This window comes from Cherax quadricarinatus, chromosome 89 (assembly GCF_038502225.1).
Source record: "Cherax quadricarinatus isolate ZL_2023a chromosome 89, ASM3850222v1, whole genome shotgun sequence".
Taxonomy (NCBI): domain Eukaryota; kingdom Metazoa; phylum Arthropoda; class Malacostraca; order Decapoda; family Parastacidae; genus Cherax; species Cherax quadricarinatus.
In genome coordinates, this window is record NC_091380.1 from 10,576,727 (window position 1) to 10,589,479 (window position 12,753).

A 12,753-nucleotide genomic window follows, 5' to 3' on the forward strand; every position below is an offset into this window, starting at 1 on the left:
ACTGGCACCTGAACATACTACTGGAATGAAAAAAGTTCGTTAACCGGGGGTCCACTGTATATACATACATCTAGGTTTTTCTCCTTTTTCTAAATAGCTCTTGTTCCTCTTTATTTCTTCTATTGTCCATGGGGAAGTGGAAAAGAATCTTTCTCCGTAAGCCATGCGTGTCGTATGAGACGACTAAAATGCCGGGAGCAATGGGCTAGTAACCCCTTCTCCTGTAGACATTTACTAAAAAAGAGAAGAAGAAAAACTTTATAAAACTGGGATGCTTAAATGTGCATGGATGTAGTGCGGATGACAAGAAACAGATGATTGCTGATGTTATGAATGAAAAGAAGTTGGATGTCCTGGCCCTAAGCAAAACAAAGCTGAAGGGGGTAGGGGAGTTTCGGTGGGGGGAAATAAATGGGATTAAATCTGGACTATCGGAGAGAGTTAGAGCGAAGGAAGGGGTAGCAGTAATGTTGAATGATCAGTTATGGAAGGAGAAAAGAGAATATGAATGTGTAAATTCAAGAATTATGTGGATTAAAGTAAAGGTTGGATGCGAGAAGTGGGTCATAATAAGCGTGTATGCACCTGGAGAAGAGAGGAATGCAGAGGAGAGAGAGAGATTTTGGGAGATGTTAAGTGAATGTATAGGAGCCTTTGAACCAAGTGAGAGAGTAATTGTGGTAGGGGACCTGAATGCTAAAGTAGGAGAAACTTTTAGAGAGGGTGTGGTAGGTAAGTTTGGGGTGCCAGGTGTAAATGATAATGGGAGCCCTTTGATTGAACTTTGTATAGAAAGGGGTTTAGTTATAGGTAATACATATTTTAAGAAAAAGAGGATAAATAAGTATACAAGATATGATGTAGGGCGAAATGACAGTAGTTTGTTGGATTATGTATTGGTAGATAAAAGACTGTTGAGTAGACTTCAGGATGTACATGTTTATAGAGGGGCCACAGATATATCAGATCACTTTTTAGTTATAGCTATACTGAGAGTAAAAGGTAGATGGGATACAAGGAGAATAGAAGCATCAGGGAAGAGAGAGGTGAAGGTTTATAAACTAAAAGAGGAGGCAGTTAGGGTAAGATATAAGCAGCTATTGGAGGATAGATGGGCTAATGAGAGCATAGGCAATGGGGTCGAAGAGGAATGGGGTAGGTTTAAAAATGTAGTGTTAGAGTGTTCAGCAGAAGTTTGTGGTTACAGGAAAGTGGGTGCGGGAGGGAAGAGGAGCGATTGGTGGAATGATGATGTGAAGAGAGTAGTAAGGGAGAAAAAGTTAGCATATGAGAAGTTTTTACAAAGTAGAAGTGATGCAAGGAGGGAAGAGTATATGGAGAAAAAGAGAGAGGTTAAGAGAGTGGTGAAGCAATGTAAAAAGAGAGCAAATGAGAGAGTGGGTGAGATGTTATCAACAAATTTTGTTGAAAATAAGAAAAAGTTTTGGAGTGAGATTAACAAGTTAAGAAAGCCTAGAGAACAAATGGATTTGTCAGTTAAAAATAGGAGAGGAGAGTTATTAAATGGAGAGTTAGAGGTACAGTGGACCCCCGGTTAACGATTTTAATCCGTGCAAGAGGGGTAATTGTTATGCGAAATAATCGTTATGTGAATGAATTTTCCCCATAAGAAATAATGGAAATAAAATTAATCCGTGCAAGACACCCAAAAGTATGAAAAAAAATTTTTTTTACCACATGAAATGTTAATTTTAATACACACAAACTGAAAAAGGCATGCACACTTACATGACACTTACTTTTATTGAAGATCTGGTGATGATTGATGGGATGGGAGGAGGGGAGAGCATTATCTTCTTACTGTTTAGAAGGGGAATCCCCTTCCATTAGGACTTGAGGTAGCAAGTCTTTTTCTGGGGTTACTTCCCTTCTTCTTTTAATGCCACTAGGGCCAGCTTCAGAGTCACTGGACTTCTTTCGCACAAGATATCTGTCCATAGTGGCCTGTACCTCTCGTTCCTTTATGACTTCCCTAAAGTGTTTCACAACATTGTCAGTGTACAGGTTGCCAACACGGCTTGCAATAGCTGTGTGAGGGTGATTTTCATCCATGAAGGTTTGCACTTCAAGCCACTTTGCACAGATTTCCTTTATCTTTGTAGTAGGCAACTTCTTCAATTTCTCTCTCCCCTCCTCTGAACCAGTTTCCCCAGGTCTGGCCTCTTGCTCTTGAAGTTGATCTATCAGCTCATCAGTGGTTAGTTCTTCATTGTCCTCCTCCACCAACTCTTCCACATCCTCCCCACTAACCTCCAACCCCAAGGACTTTCCCAATGCCACAATGGATTCCTCAACTGGCATAATCCTCTCAGGGTTAGCCTCAAACCCTTCAAAATCCCTTTTGTCTACACATTCTGGCCACAGTTTCTTCCAAGCAGAGTTCAAGGTCCTCTTAGTCACTTCCTCCCAAGCCTTACCTATAAGGTTTACACAATTGAGGATATTAAAGTGATCTCTCCAAAACTCTCTTAGAGTCAGTTGAGTTTCTGAGGTCATTACAAAGCACCTTTCAAACAGAGCTTTTGTGTACAGTTTCTTGAAGTTTGCAATAACCTGCTGGTCCATGGGCTGCAGGAGAGGAGTGGTATTAGGAGGCAAAAACTTCACCTTAATGAAGCTCATGTCCCCATAAAGTCGCTCTGCCACGTCTGTAGGATGACCAGGGGCATTGTCTAACACCAGGAGGCACTTAAGGTCTAATTTCTTTTCAGTTAGGTAATCTTTCACATTGGGGGCAAATGCATGGTGTAACCAGTTATAGAAAAAGTCCCTAGTGACCCATGCCTTACTGTTTGCCCTCCACAGCACACACAAATTCTCCTTGAGGACATTCTTTTGCCTGAACGGTCTGGGAGTTTCAGAGTGATACACTAATAAAGGCTTCACTTTGCAATCACCAGTAGCATTGGAACACATCAACAAAGTAAGCCTGTCTTTCATAGGCTTATGTCCTGGGAGTGCCTTTTCCTCCTGAGTAATGTAGGTCCTGCTTGGCATTTTCTTCCAGAACAGGCCTGTTTCATCACAATTAAACACTTGTTCAGGTTTCAGTCCTTCAGTTTCTATGTACTCCTTGAATTCCTGCACATATTTTTCAGCCGCTTTGTGGTCCGAACTGGCAGCCTCACCATGCCTTATCACACTATGGATGCCACTACGCTTCTTAAATCTCTCAAACCAACCTTTGCTGGCCTTAAATTCACTCACATCATCACTAGTTGCAGGCATTTTTTTAATTAAATCCTCATGCAACTTCCTAGCCTTTTCACATATGATCGCTTGAGAGACGCTATCTCCTGCTAGCTGTTTTTCATTTATCCACACCAATAAGAGTCTCTCAACATCTTCCATCACTTGCGATCTTTGTTTCGAAAACACAGTTAAACCTTTGGCAAGAACAGCTTCCTTGATTGTCTTTCTGGTGCCCACAATAGTAGCGATGGTTGATTGGGGTTTCTTGTACAACTTGACTAGGTCGGCGATACGCACTCCACTTTCATACTTATCAATGATCTCTTTCTTCATTTCAATGGGAATTCTCACCCTTATTGGTGTACGGTTGGCACTAGAAGCTTTCTTGGGGCCCATGGTCACTTATTTTCCAGAAACAGCACCGAAAACACTGTAATAATACAAAATATTCCGAGTGTATGCTTGGATGTTACCGCGGAGGCTGGCTGGTAAACAATGGCACGGGCGGCACATGTGAGGCTGGCTGAGGGCACACATTGGACGCGTCTCGGACGAAAATCGGTGAGCGGGTTTTTAATCGGTATGCGCGGCAAAAATTTTGCGATTAAAGTAAGCGGTATGCGAAATAATCGCTATGTGATGCCATCGTTATGCGGGGGTCCACTGTATTGGGAAGATGGAGGGAATATTTTGAGGAATTGTTAAATGTTGATGAAGATAGGGAAGCTGTGATTTCGTGTATAGGGCAAGGAGGAACAACATCTTGTAGGAGTGAGGAAGAGCCAGTTGTGAGTGTGGGGGAAGTTCGTGAGGCAGTAGGTAAAATGAAAGGGGGTAAGGCAGCCGGGATTGATGGGATAAAGATAGAAATGTTAAAAGCAGGTGGGGATATAGTTTTGGAGTGGTTGGTGCAATTATTTAATAAATGTATGGAAGAGGGTAAGGTACCTAGGGATTGGCAGAGAGCATGCATAGTTCCTTTGTATAAAGGCAAAGGGGATAAAAGAGAGTGCAAAAATTATAGGGGGATAAGTCTGTTGAGTATACCTGGCAAAGTGTATGGTAGAGTTATTATTGAAAGAATTAAGAGTAAGACAGAGAATAGGATAGCAGATGAACAAGGAGGCTTTAGGAAAGGTAGGGGGTGTGTGGACCAGGTGTTTACAGTGAAACATATAAGTGAACAGTATTTAGATAAGGCTAAAGAGGTCTTTGTGGCATTTATGGATTTGGAAAAGGCGTATGACAGGGTGGATAGGGGGGCAATGTGGCAGATGTTGCAGGTGTATGGTGTACGAGGAATGGTTACTGAAAGCAGTGAAGAGTTTTTACGAGGATAGTGAGGCTCAAGTTAGAGTATGTAGGAAAGAGGGAAATTATTTCCAAGTAAAAGTAGGCCTTAGACAAGGATGTGTGATGTCACCGTGGTTGTTTAATATATTTATAGATGGGGTTGTAAGAGAAGTAAATGCGAGGGTCTTGGCAAGAGGCGTGGAGTTAAAAGATAAAGAATCACACATAAAGTGGGAGTTGTCACAGTTGCTCTTTGCTGATGACACTGTGCTCTTGGGAGATTCTGAAGAGAAGTTGCAGAGATTGGTGGATGAATTTGGTAGGGTGTGCAAAAGAAGAAAATTGAAAGTGAATACAGGAAAGAGTAAGGTTATGAGGATAACAAAAAGATTAGGTGATGAAAGATTGGATATCAGATTGGAGGGAGAGAGTATGGAGGAGGTGAATGTATTCAGATATTTGGGAGTGGACGTGTCAGCGGATGGGTCTATGAAAGATGAGGTGAATCATAGAACTGATGAGGGGAAAAGGGTGAGTGGTGCACTTAGGAGTCTGTGGAGACAAAGAACTTTGTCCTTGGAGGCAAAGAGGGGAATGTATGAGAGTATAGTTTTACCAACGCTCTTATATGGGTGTGAAGCATGGGTGATGAATGTTGCAGCGAGGAGAAGGCTGGAGGCAGTGGAGATGTCATGTCTGAGAGCAATGTGTGGTGTGAATATAATGCAGAGAATTCGTAGTTTGGAAGTTAGGAGGAGGTGCGGGATTACCAAAACTGTTGTCCAGAGGGCTGAGGAAGGGTTGTTGAGGTGGTTCGGACATGTGGAGAGAATGGAGCGAAACAGAATAACTTCAAGAGTGTATCAGTCTGTAGTGGAAGGAAGGCGGGGTAGGGGTCGGCCTAGGAAAGGTTGGAGGGAGGGGGTAAAGGAGGTTTTGTGTGCGAGGGGCTTGGACTTCCAGCAGGCATGTGTGAGCGTGTTTGATAGGAGTGAATGGAGACAAATGGTTTTTAATACTTGACGTGCTGTTGGAGTGTGAGCAAAGTAACATTTATGAAGAGGTTCAGGGAAACCGGCAGGCCGGACTTGAGTCCTGGAGATGGGAAGTACAGTGCCTGCACTCTGAAGGAGGGGTGTTAATGTTGCAGTTTAAAAACTGTAGTGTAAAGCACCCTTCTGGCAAGACAGTGATGGAGTGAATGATGGTGAAAGTTTTTCTTTTTCGGGCCACCCTGCCTTGGTGGGAATCGGCCAGTGTGATAATAAAAAAAAATAGTATCCTGCTTAGTATCCCAGTATACTAACCGGCCATGTTAGTATCCCAGTATACTAACCAGCCATGTTAATATCCCAGTATACTAACCAGCCATGTTAGTATCCCAGTATATTAACCAGCCATGTTAATATCCCAGTATACCAACCTGTCATGTTAGTATCTCAGTATACTAACCAGCCATGTTAGTATCCTAGTATACTAACCAGCCATGTTAGTATCCTAGTATACTAACCAGCCATGTTAGTATCCCAGTATGCTAACCAGCCATGTTAATATCCCAGTATACTAACCTGTCTTGTTAGTATCCCAGTATACTAACAGGCCATGTTAGTATCCCAGTATACTAACCAGCCATGTTAATATCCCAGTATACTAAGCTGTCATGTTAGTATCCCAGTATATTAACCAGCCATGTTAGTATCCCAGTATATTAACCAGCCATGTTAGTATCCCAGTATACTAACCAGCCATGTTAGTATCCCAGTATACTAACCAGCCATGTTAATATCCCAGTATACTAACCTGCTATGTTAGTATCCCAGTATACTAAACAGCCATGTTAATATCCCAGTATACTAACCAGCCATGTTAATAACCCAGTATACTAATCAGCCATGTTAGTATCCCAGTATACTAACCTTCCATGTTAGTATCCCAGTATACTAACCTGTCATGTTAGTATCCCAGTATACTAACCTGTCATGTTAGAATCCCAGTATACTAACCTGCCATGTTAGTATCCCAGTATACTAACCTGCCATGTTAGTATCCCAGTATACTAACCTTCCATGTTAGTATCCCAGTATACTAACCTTCCAAGTTAGTATCCCAGTATACTAACATGGGATACTAACCATGTTAGTATCACAGTATACTAACCTGCTATGTTAGTATCCCAGTATACTAACCTGCTATGTTAGTATCCCAGTATACTAACCTGCTATGTTAGTATCCCAGTATACTAACCTGCCATGATAGTATCCCAGTATACTAACCTGTCATGTTAGTAACCCAGTATACTAACCTGCTATGTTAGTATCCCAGTATACTAACCTGCTATGTTAGTATGCAAGTATACTAACCTTCCAAGTTAGTATCCCAGTATACTAACCTGCTATGTTAGTATCCCAGTATACTAACCTGCTATGTTAATATCCCAGTATACTAACCTGCTATGTTAGTATCCCAGTATACTAACCTATGTTAATATCCCAGTATACTAACCTGCTATGTTAGTATCCCAGTATACTAACCTGCTATGTTAGTATCCCAGTATACTAACCTGCTATGTTAGTATCCCAGTATACTAACCTGCTATGTTAGTATCCCAGTATACTAACCTGCTATGTTAGTATCCCAGTACACTAACCTATGTTAGTATCCCAGTATACTAACCTGCTATGTCAGTATCCCAGTATACTAACCTGCCATGTTAGTATCCCAGTATACTAACCTGCCATGCTAGTATCCCAGTATACTAACCTGCCACGTTAGTATCCCAGTATACTAGCCTGCTATGTTAGTATCCCAGTATACTAACCTTCCATGTTAGTATCCCAGTATACCAACCTGCCATGTTAGTATCCCAGTATACTAACCTGCCATGTTAGTATCCCAGTATACTAACCTGCTATGTTAGTATCCCAGTATACTAACCTGCTATGTTAGTATCCCAGTATACTAACCTATGTTAGTATCCCAGTATACTAACCTGCTATGTTAGTATCCCAGTATACTAACCTATGTTAGTATCCCAGTATACTAACCTGCTATGTTAGTATCCCAGTATACTAACCTGCCATGTTAGTATCCCAGTATACTAACCTGCTATGTTAGTATCCCAGTATACTAACCTGCTATGTTAGTATCCCAGTATAGTAACCTGCTATGTTAGTATCCCAGTATACTAACCTGCTATGTTAGTATCCCAGTATACTAACCTGCTATGTTAGTATCCCAGTATACTAACCTGCTATGTTAGTATCCCAGTATACTAACCTATGTTAGTATCCCAGTATACTAACCTGCTATGTTAGTATCCCAGTATACTAACCTATGTTAGTATCCCAGTATACTAACCTGCTATGGTAGTATCCCAGTATACTAACCTGCCATGTTAGTATCCCAGTATACTAACCTGATATGTTAGTATCCCAGTATACTAACCTGCTATGTTAGTATCCCAGTATACTAACCTGCTATGTTAGTATCCCAGTATACTAACCTATGTTAGTATCCCAGTATACTAACCTATGTTAGTATCCCAGTATACTAACCTGCTATGTTAGTATCCCAGTATACTAACCTGCCATGTTAGTATCCCAGTATACTAACCTATGTTAGTATCCCAGTATACTAACCTGCTATGTTAGTATCCCAGTATACTAACCTGCCATGTTAGTATCCCAGTATACTAACCTGCTATGTTAGTATCCCAGTATACTAACCTGCTATGTTAGTATCCCAGTATAGTAACCTGCTATATTAATATCCCAGTATACTAACCTGCTATGTTAGTATCCCAGTATACTAACCTGCTATGTTAGTATCCCAGTATAGTAACCTATGTTAATATCCCAGTATACTAACCTGCTATGTTAGTATACCCGTATACTAACCTGCTATGTTAGTATCCCAGTATACTAACCTTCCATGTTAGTATCCCAGTATAGTAACCTGCTATGTTAATATCCCAGTATACTAACCTGCTATGTTAGTATCCCAGTATACTAACCTTCCATGTTAGTATCCCAGTATACTAACCTGCTATGTTAGTATCCCAGTATACTAACCTTCCATGTTAGTATCCCAGTATACTAACCTGCTATGTTAGTATCCCAATATACTAACCTTCCATGTTAGTATCCCAGTATACTAACCTGCTGTGTTAATATCCCAGTATACTAACCTGCTATGTTAGTATCCCAGTATACTAACCTATGTTAGTATCCCAGTATACTAACCTGCTATGTTAGTATCCCAGTATACTAACCTGCTGTTAGTATCCCAGTATATTAACCTGCTATGTTAGTATCCCAGTATACTAACCTGCTATGTTAGTATCCCAGTATACTAACCTATGTTAGTATCCCAGTATACTAACCTGCTATGTTAGTATCCCAGTATACTAACCTGCTATGTTAGTATCCCAGTATACTAACCTGCTATGTTAATATCCCAGTATACTAACCTATGTTAATATCCCAGTATACTAACCTGCTAGGTTAGTATCCCAGTATACTAACCTGCTATGTTAATATCCCAGTATACTAACCTGCTATGTTAATATCCCAGTATACTAACCTGCTATGTTAGTATCCCAGTATACTAACCTGCTATGTTAGTATCCCAGTATACTAACCTGCTATGTTAATATCCCAGTATACTAACCTGCTATGTTAGTATCCCAGTATACTAACCTGCTATGTTAGTATCCCAGTATACTAACCTGTTATGTTAATATCCCAGTATACTAACCTGTTATGTTAATATCCCAGTATACTAACCTATGTTAATATCCCAGTATACTAACCTGCTATGTTAGTATCCCAGTATACTAACCTGCTATGTTAATATCCCAGTATACTAACCTGCTATGTTAGTATCCCAGTATACTAACCTATGTTAGTATCCCAGTATACTAACCTGCTATGTTAGTATCCCAGTATACTAACCTATGTTAGTATCCCAGTATACTAACCTGCTATGTTAGTATCCCAGTATACTAACCTGCTATGTTAGTATCCCAGTATACTAACCTGCTATGTTAGTATCCCAGTATACTAACCTGCTATGTTAGTATCCCAGTATACTAACCTATGTTAGTATCCCAGTATACTAACCTGCTATGTTAGTATCCCAGTATACTAACCTATGTTAGTATCCCAGTATACTAACCTGCTATGTTAGTATCCCAGTATACTAACCTGTTATGTTAATATCCCAGTATACTAACCTATGTTAATATCCCAGTATACTAACCTGCTATGTTAGTATCCCAGTATACTAACCTGCTATGTTAATATCCCAGTATACTAACCTGCTATGTTAGTATCCCAGTATACTAACCTATGTTAGTATCCCAGTATACTAACCTGCTATGTTAGTATCCCAGTATACTAACCTATGTTAGTATCCCAGTATACTAACCTGCTATGTTAGTATCCCAGTATACTAACCTGCTATGTTAGTATCCCAGTATACTAACCTGCTATGTTAGTATCCCAGTATACTAACCTGCTATGTTAGTATCCCAGTATACTAACCTGCTATGTTAGTATCCCAGTATACTAACCTGCTATGTTAGTATCCCAGTATACTAACCTGCTATGTTAGTATCCCAGTATACTAACCTGCTATGTTAGTATCCCAGTATACTAACCTATGTTAGTATCCCAGTATACTAACCTGCTATGTTAGTATCCCAGTATACTAACCTGCTATGTTAGTATCCCAGTATACTAACCTGCTATGTTAGTATCCCAGTATACTAACCTGCCATGTTAGTATCCCAGTATACTAACCTGCTATGTTAGTATCCCAGTATACTAACCTGCTATGTTAGTATCCCAGTATATTAACCTGCTATGTTAGTATCCCAGTATACTAACCTGCTATGTTAGTATCCCAGTATACTAACCTGCCATGTTAGTATCCCAGTATACTAACCTGCTATGTTAGTATCCCAGTATACTAACCTGCTATGTTAGTATCCCAGTATACTAACCTGCTATGTTAGTATCCCAGTATATTAACCTGCTATGTTAGTATCCCACTCTCGTCTTTAAAGCTATTTTTTACATTTCCCCAAATAAAAATAACTTTATCTTGTGTTGTCGTAAATGTTTCTCTAATTCCTGACTGATAAAACACAATACTAACTGCAAAATATTGTGTAAATACGTGAAGTATGTGTGAAAATAAGAAAAAAAAATTCTGTGTTACTGACCTTGTTGTTGTTGTTGTTGTTGTTGTGGTTGTTAAGGGTCACCATCAGCTGAGCCGTAATGAACCCTCTACCGCACTCAGAGGATTCGTTAGATAGGATTCGTTCGGATTTTTTTCCCTGGAGTGTTAGCCAGACAGGATAACCCTCCCTTACCCCTTCCTTCCAACCTTTTCGAGGACGACCCCTACCCCGCCTTCCTTCTCCTACGGATTTATACGCTCTCCATGTCATTCGACTTTGTTCCATTCACTCTAAATGACCAAATTACCTCAACAACCCCTCTTCAGCCCTCTGACTAATACTTTTATTAACTCCACACCTTCTCCTAATTTCCACACTCCGAATTTTCTGCATAATATTTACACCACACATTGCCCTTAGACAGGACATCTCCAGACTGATGGACGTGACCACCAGCCTGGTGGTCACGTCCGCGTCAAAAACAATACACCAGCCTGGTGGTCACGTCCTGGTCATAAATAATACACCAGCCTGGTGGTCACGTCCTGGTCATAAATAATACACCAGCCTGGTGGTCACGTCCTGGTCATAATTAATACACCAGCCTGGTGGTCACGTCCTGGTCATAAATAATACACCAGCCTGGTGGTCACGTCCTGCTAATAAATAATACACCAGCCTGGTGGTCACGTCCTGCTAATAAATAATACACCAGCCTGGTGGTCACGTCCTGGTCATAAATAATACATCAGCCTGTTGGTCAGGTCCTGGTCATAAATAATACACCAGCCTGGTGGTCACGTCCTGCTAATAAATAATACACCAGCCTGGTGGTCACGTCCTGGTCATAAATAATACACCAGCCTGGTGGTCACGTCCTGCTAATAAATAATACACCAGCCTGGTGGTCACGTCCTGCTAATAAATAATACACCAGCCTGGTGGTCACGTCCTGGTCATAAATAATACATCAGCCTGTTGGTCAGGTCCTGGTCATAAATAATACACCAGCCTGGTGGTCAGGTCCTGCTAATAAATAATACACCAGCCTGGTGGTCACGTCCTGCTAATAAATAACACACCAGCCTGGTGGTCACGTCCTGCTAATAAATAATACACCAGCCTGGTGGTCACGTCCTGGTCATAAATAATACACCAGCCTGGTGGTCACGTCCTGCTAATAAATAATACACCAGCCTGGTGGTCACGTCCTCGTCATAAATAATACACCAGCCTGGTGGTCACGTCCTCGTCATAAATAATACACCAGCTTGGTGGTCACGTCCTCGTCATAAATAATACACCAGCTTGGTGCCCTCACACCAGCCTGGTGGTCACGTCCTCGTCATAAATAATACACCAGCTTGGTGCCCTCACACCAGCCTGGTGGTCACGTCCTCGTCATAAATAATACACCAGCCTGGTGGTCACGTCCTCGTCATAAATAATACACCAGCTTGGTGGTCACGTCCTTGTCATAAATAATACACCAGCTTGGTGCCCTCACACCAGCCTGGTGGTCACGTCCTCGTTATAAATAATACACCAGCCTGGTGGTCACGTCCTCGTCATAAATAATACACCAGCTTGGTGGTCACGTCCTCGTCATAAATAATACACCAGCTTGGTGCCCTCACACCAGCCTGGTGGTCACGTCCTCGTCATAAATAATACACCAGCTTGGTGCCCTCACACCAGCCTGGTGGTCACGTCCTCGCCATAGACTCTTCACTCCTCGCAATAACGATGACTTCCTTTTCTAGATCTGCTGTGTCGTCTAAATGAATCATCGTCGTATAATTCGACTTCGTCAACGTGGAGGAAGTTATTATCATGAGATGCATTGTTGTTAGTGACATGGCGCCTCTCAGGGAAGTTCTTCTTCTTCTTGCGAACGAGATGCCAATCACCTTGGTCATCGTTGTCGGTAACGTGGTTGTCACCTACATCCTCAGGAACGTGTTTGTCACCTAGATCATTATCAGGAACGTGGTTGTCACCTACATCGTCCTCAGGAACGTGGTTGTCACCTACATCGTCCTCAGGAACGTGTTTGTCAC

The 12,753-nt window shown here is 41.3% G+C and overlaps 1 protein-coding gene across 3 annotated transcripts in view; it reads right to left on the bottom strand.

Annotated features, from left to right (window-relative positions):
- LOC128697307 (TIP41-like protein) overlaps positions 1–10,754 on the bottom strand; it is a 52,834-nt gene extending 42,080 nt beyond the window's left edge. For 2 of the 3 annotated variants that reach the window (XR_011394570.1, XM_070104175.1), the window contains exon 1: positions 10,666–10,687. The gene's annotated coding sequence lies outside the window, so the exon portion shown is untranslated. Of the gene's footprint in view, positions 1–10,665; positions 10,688–10,732 lie in introns of those variants that run through there. The other variant, XM_070104176.1, reaches the window with a different exon arrangement.
- Between the last annotated feature and the right edge of the window lie 1,999 nt (positions 10,755–12,753).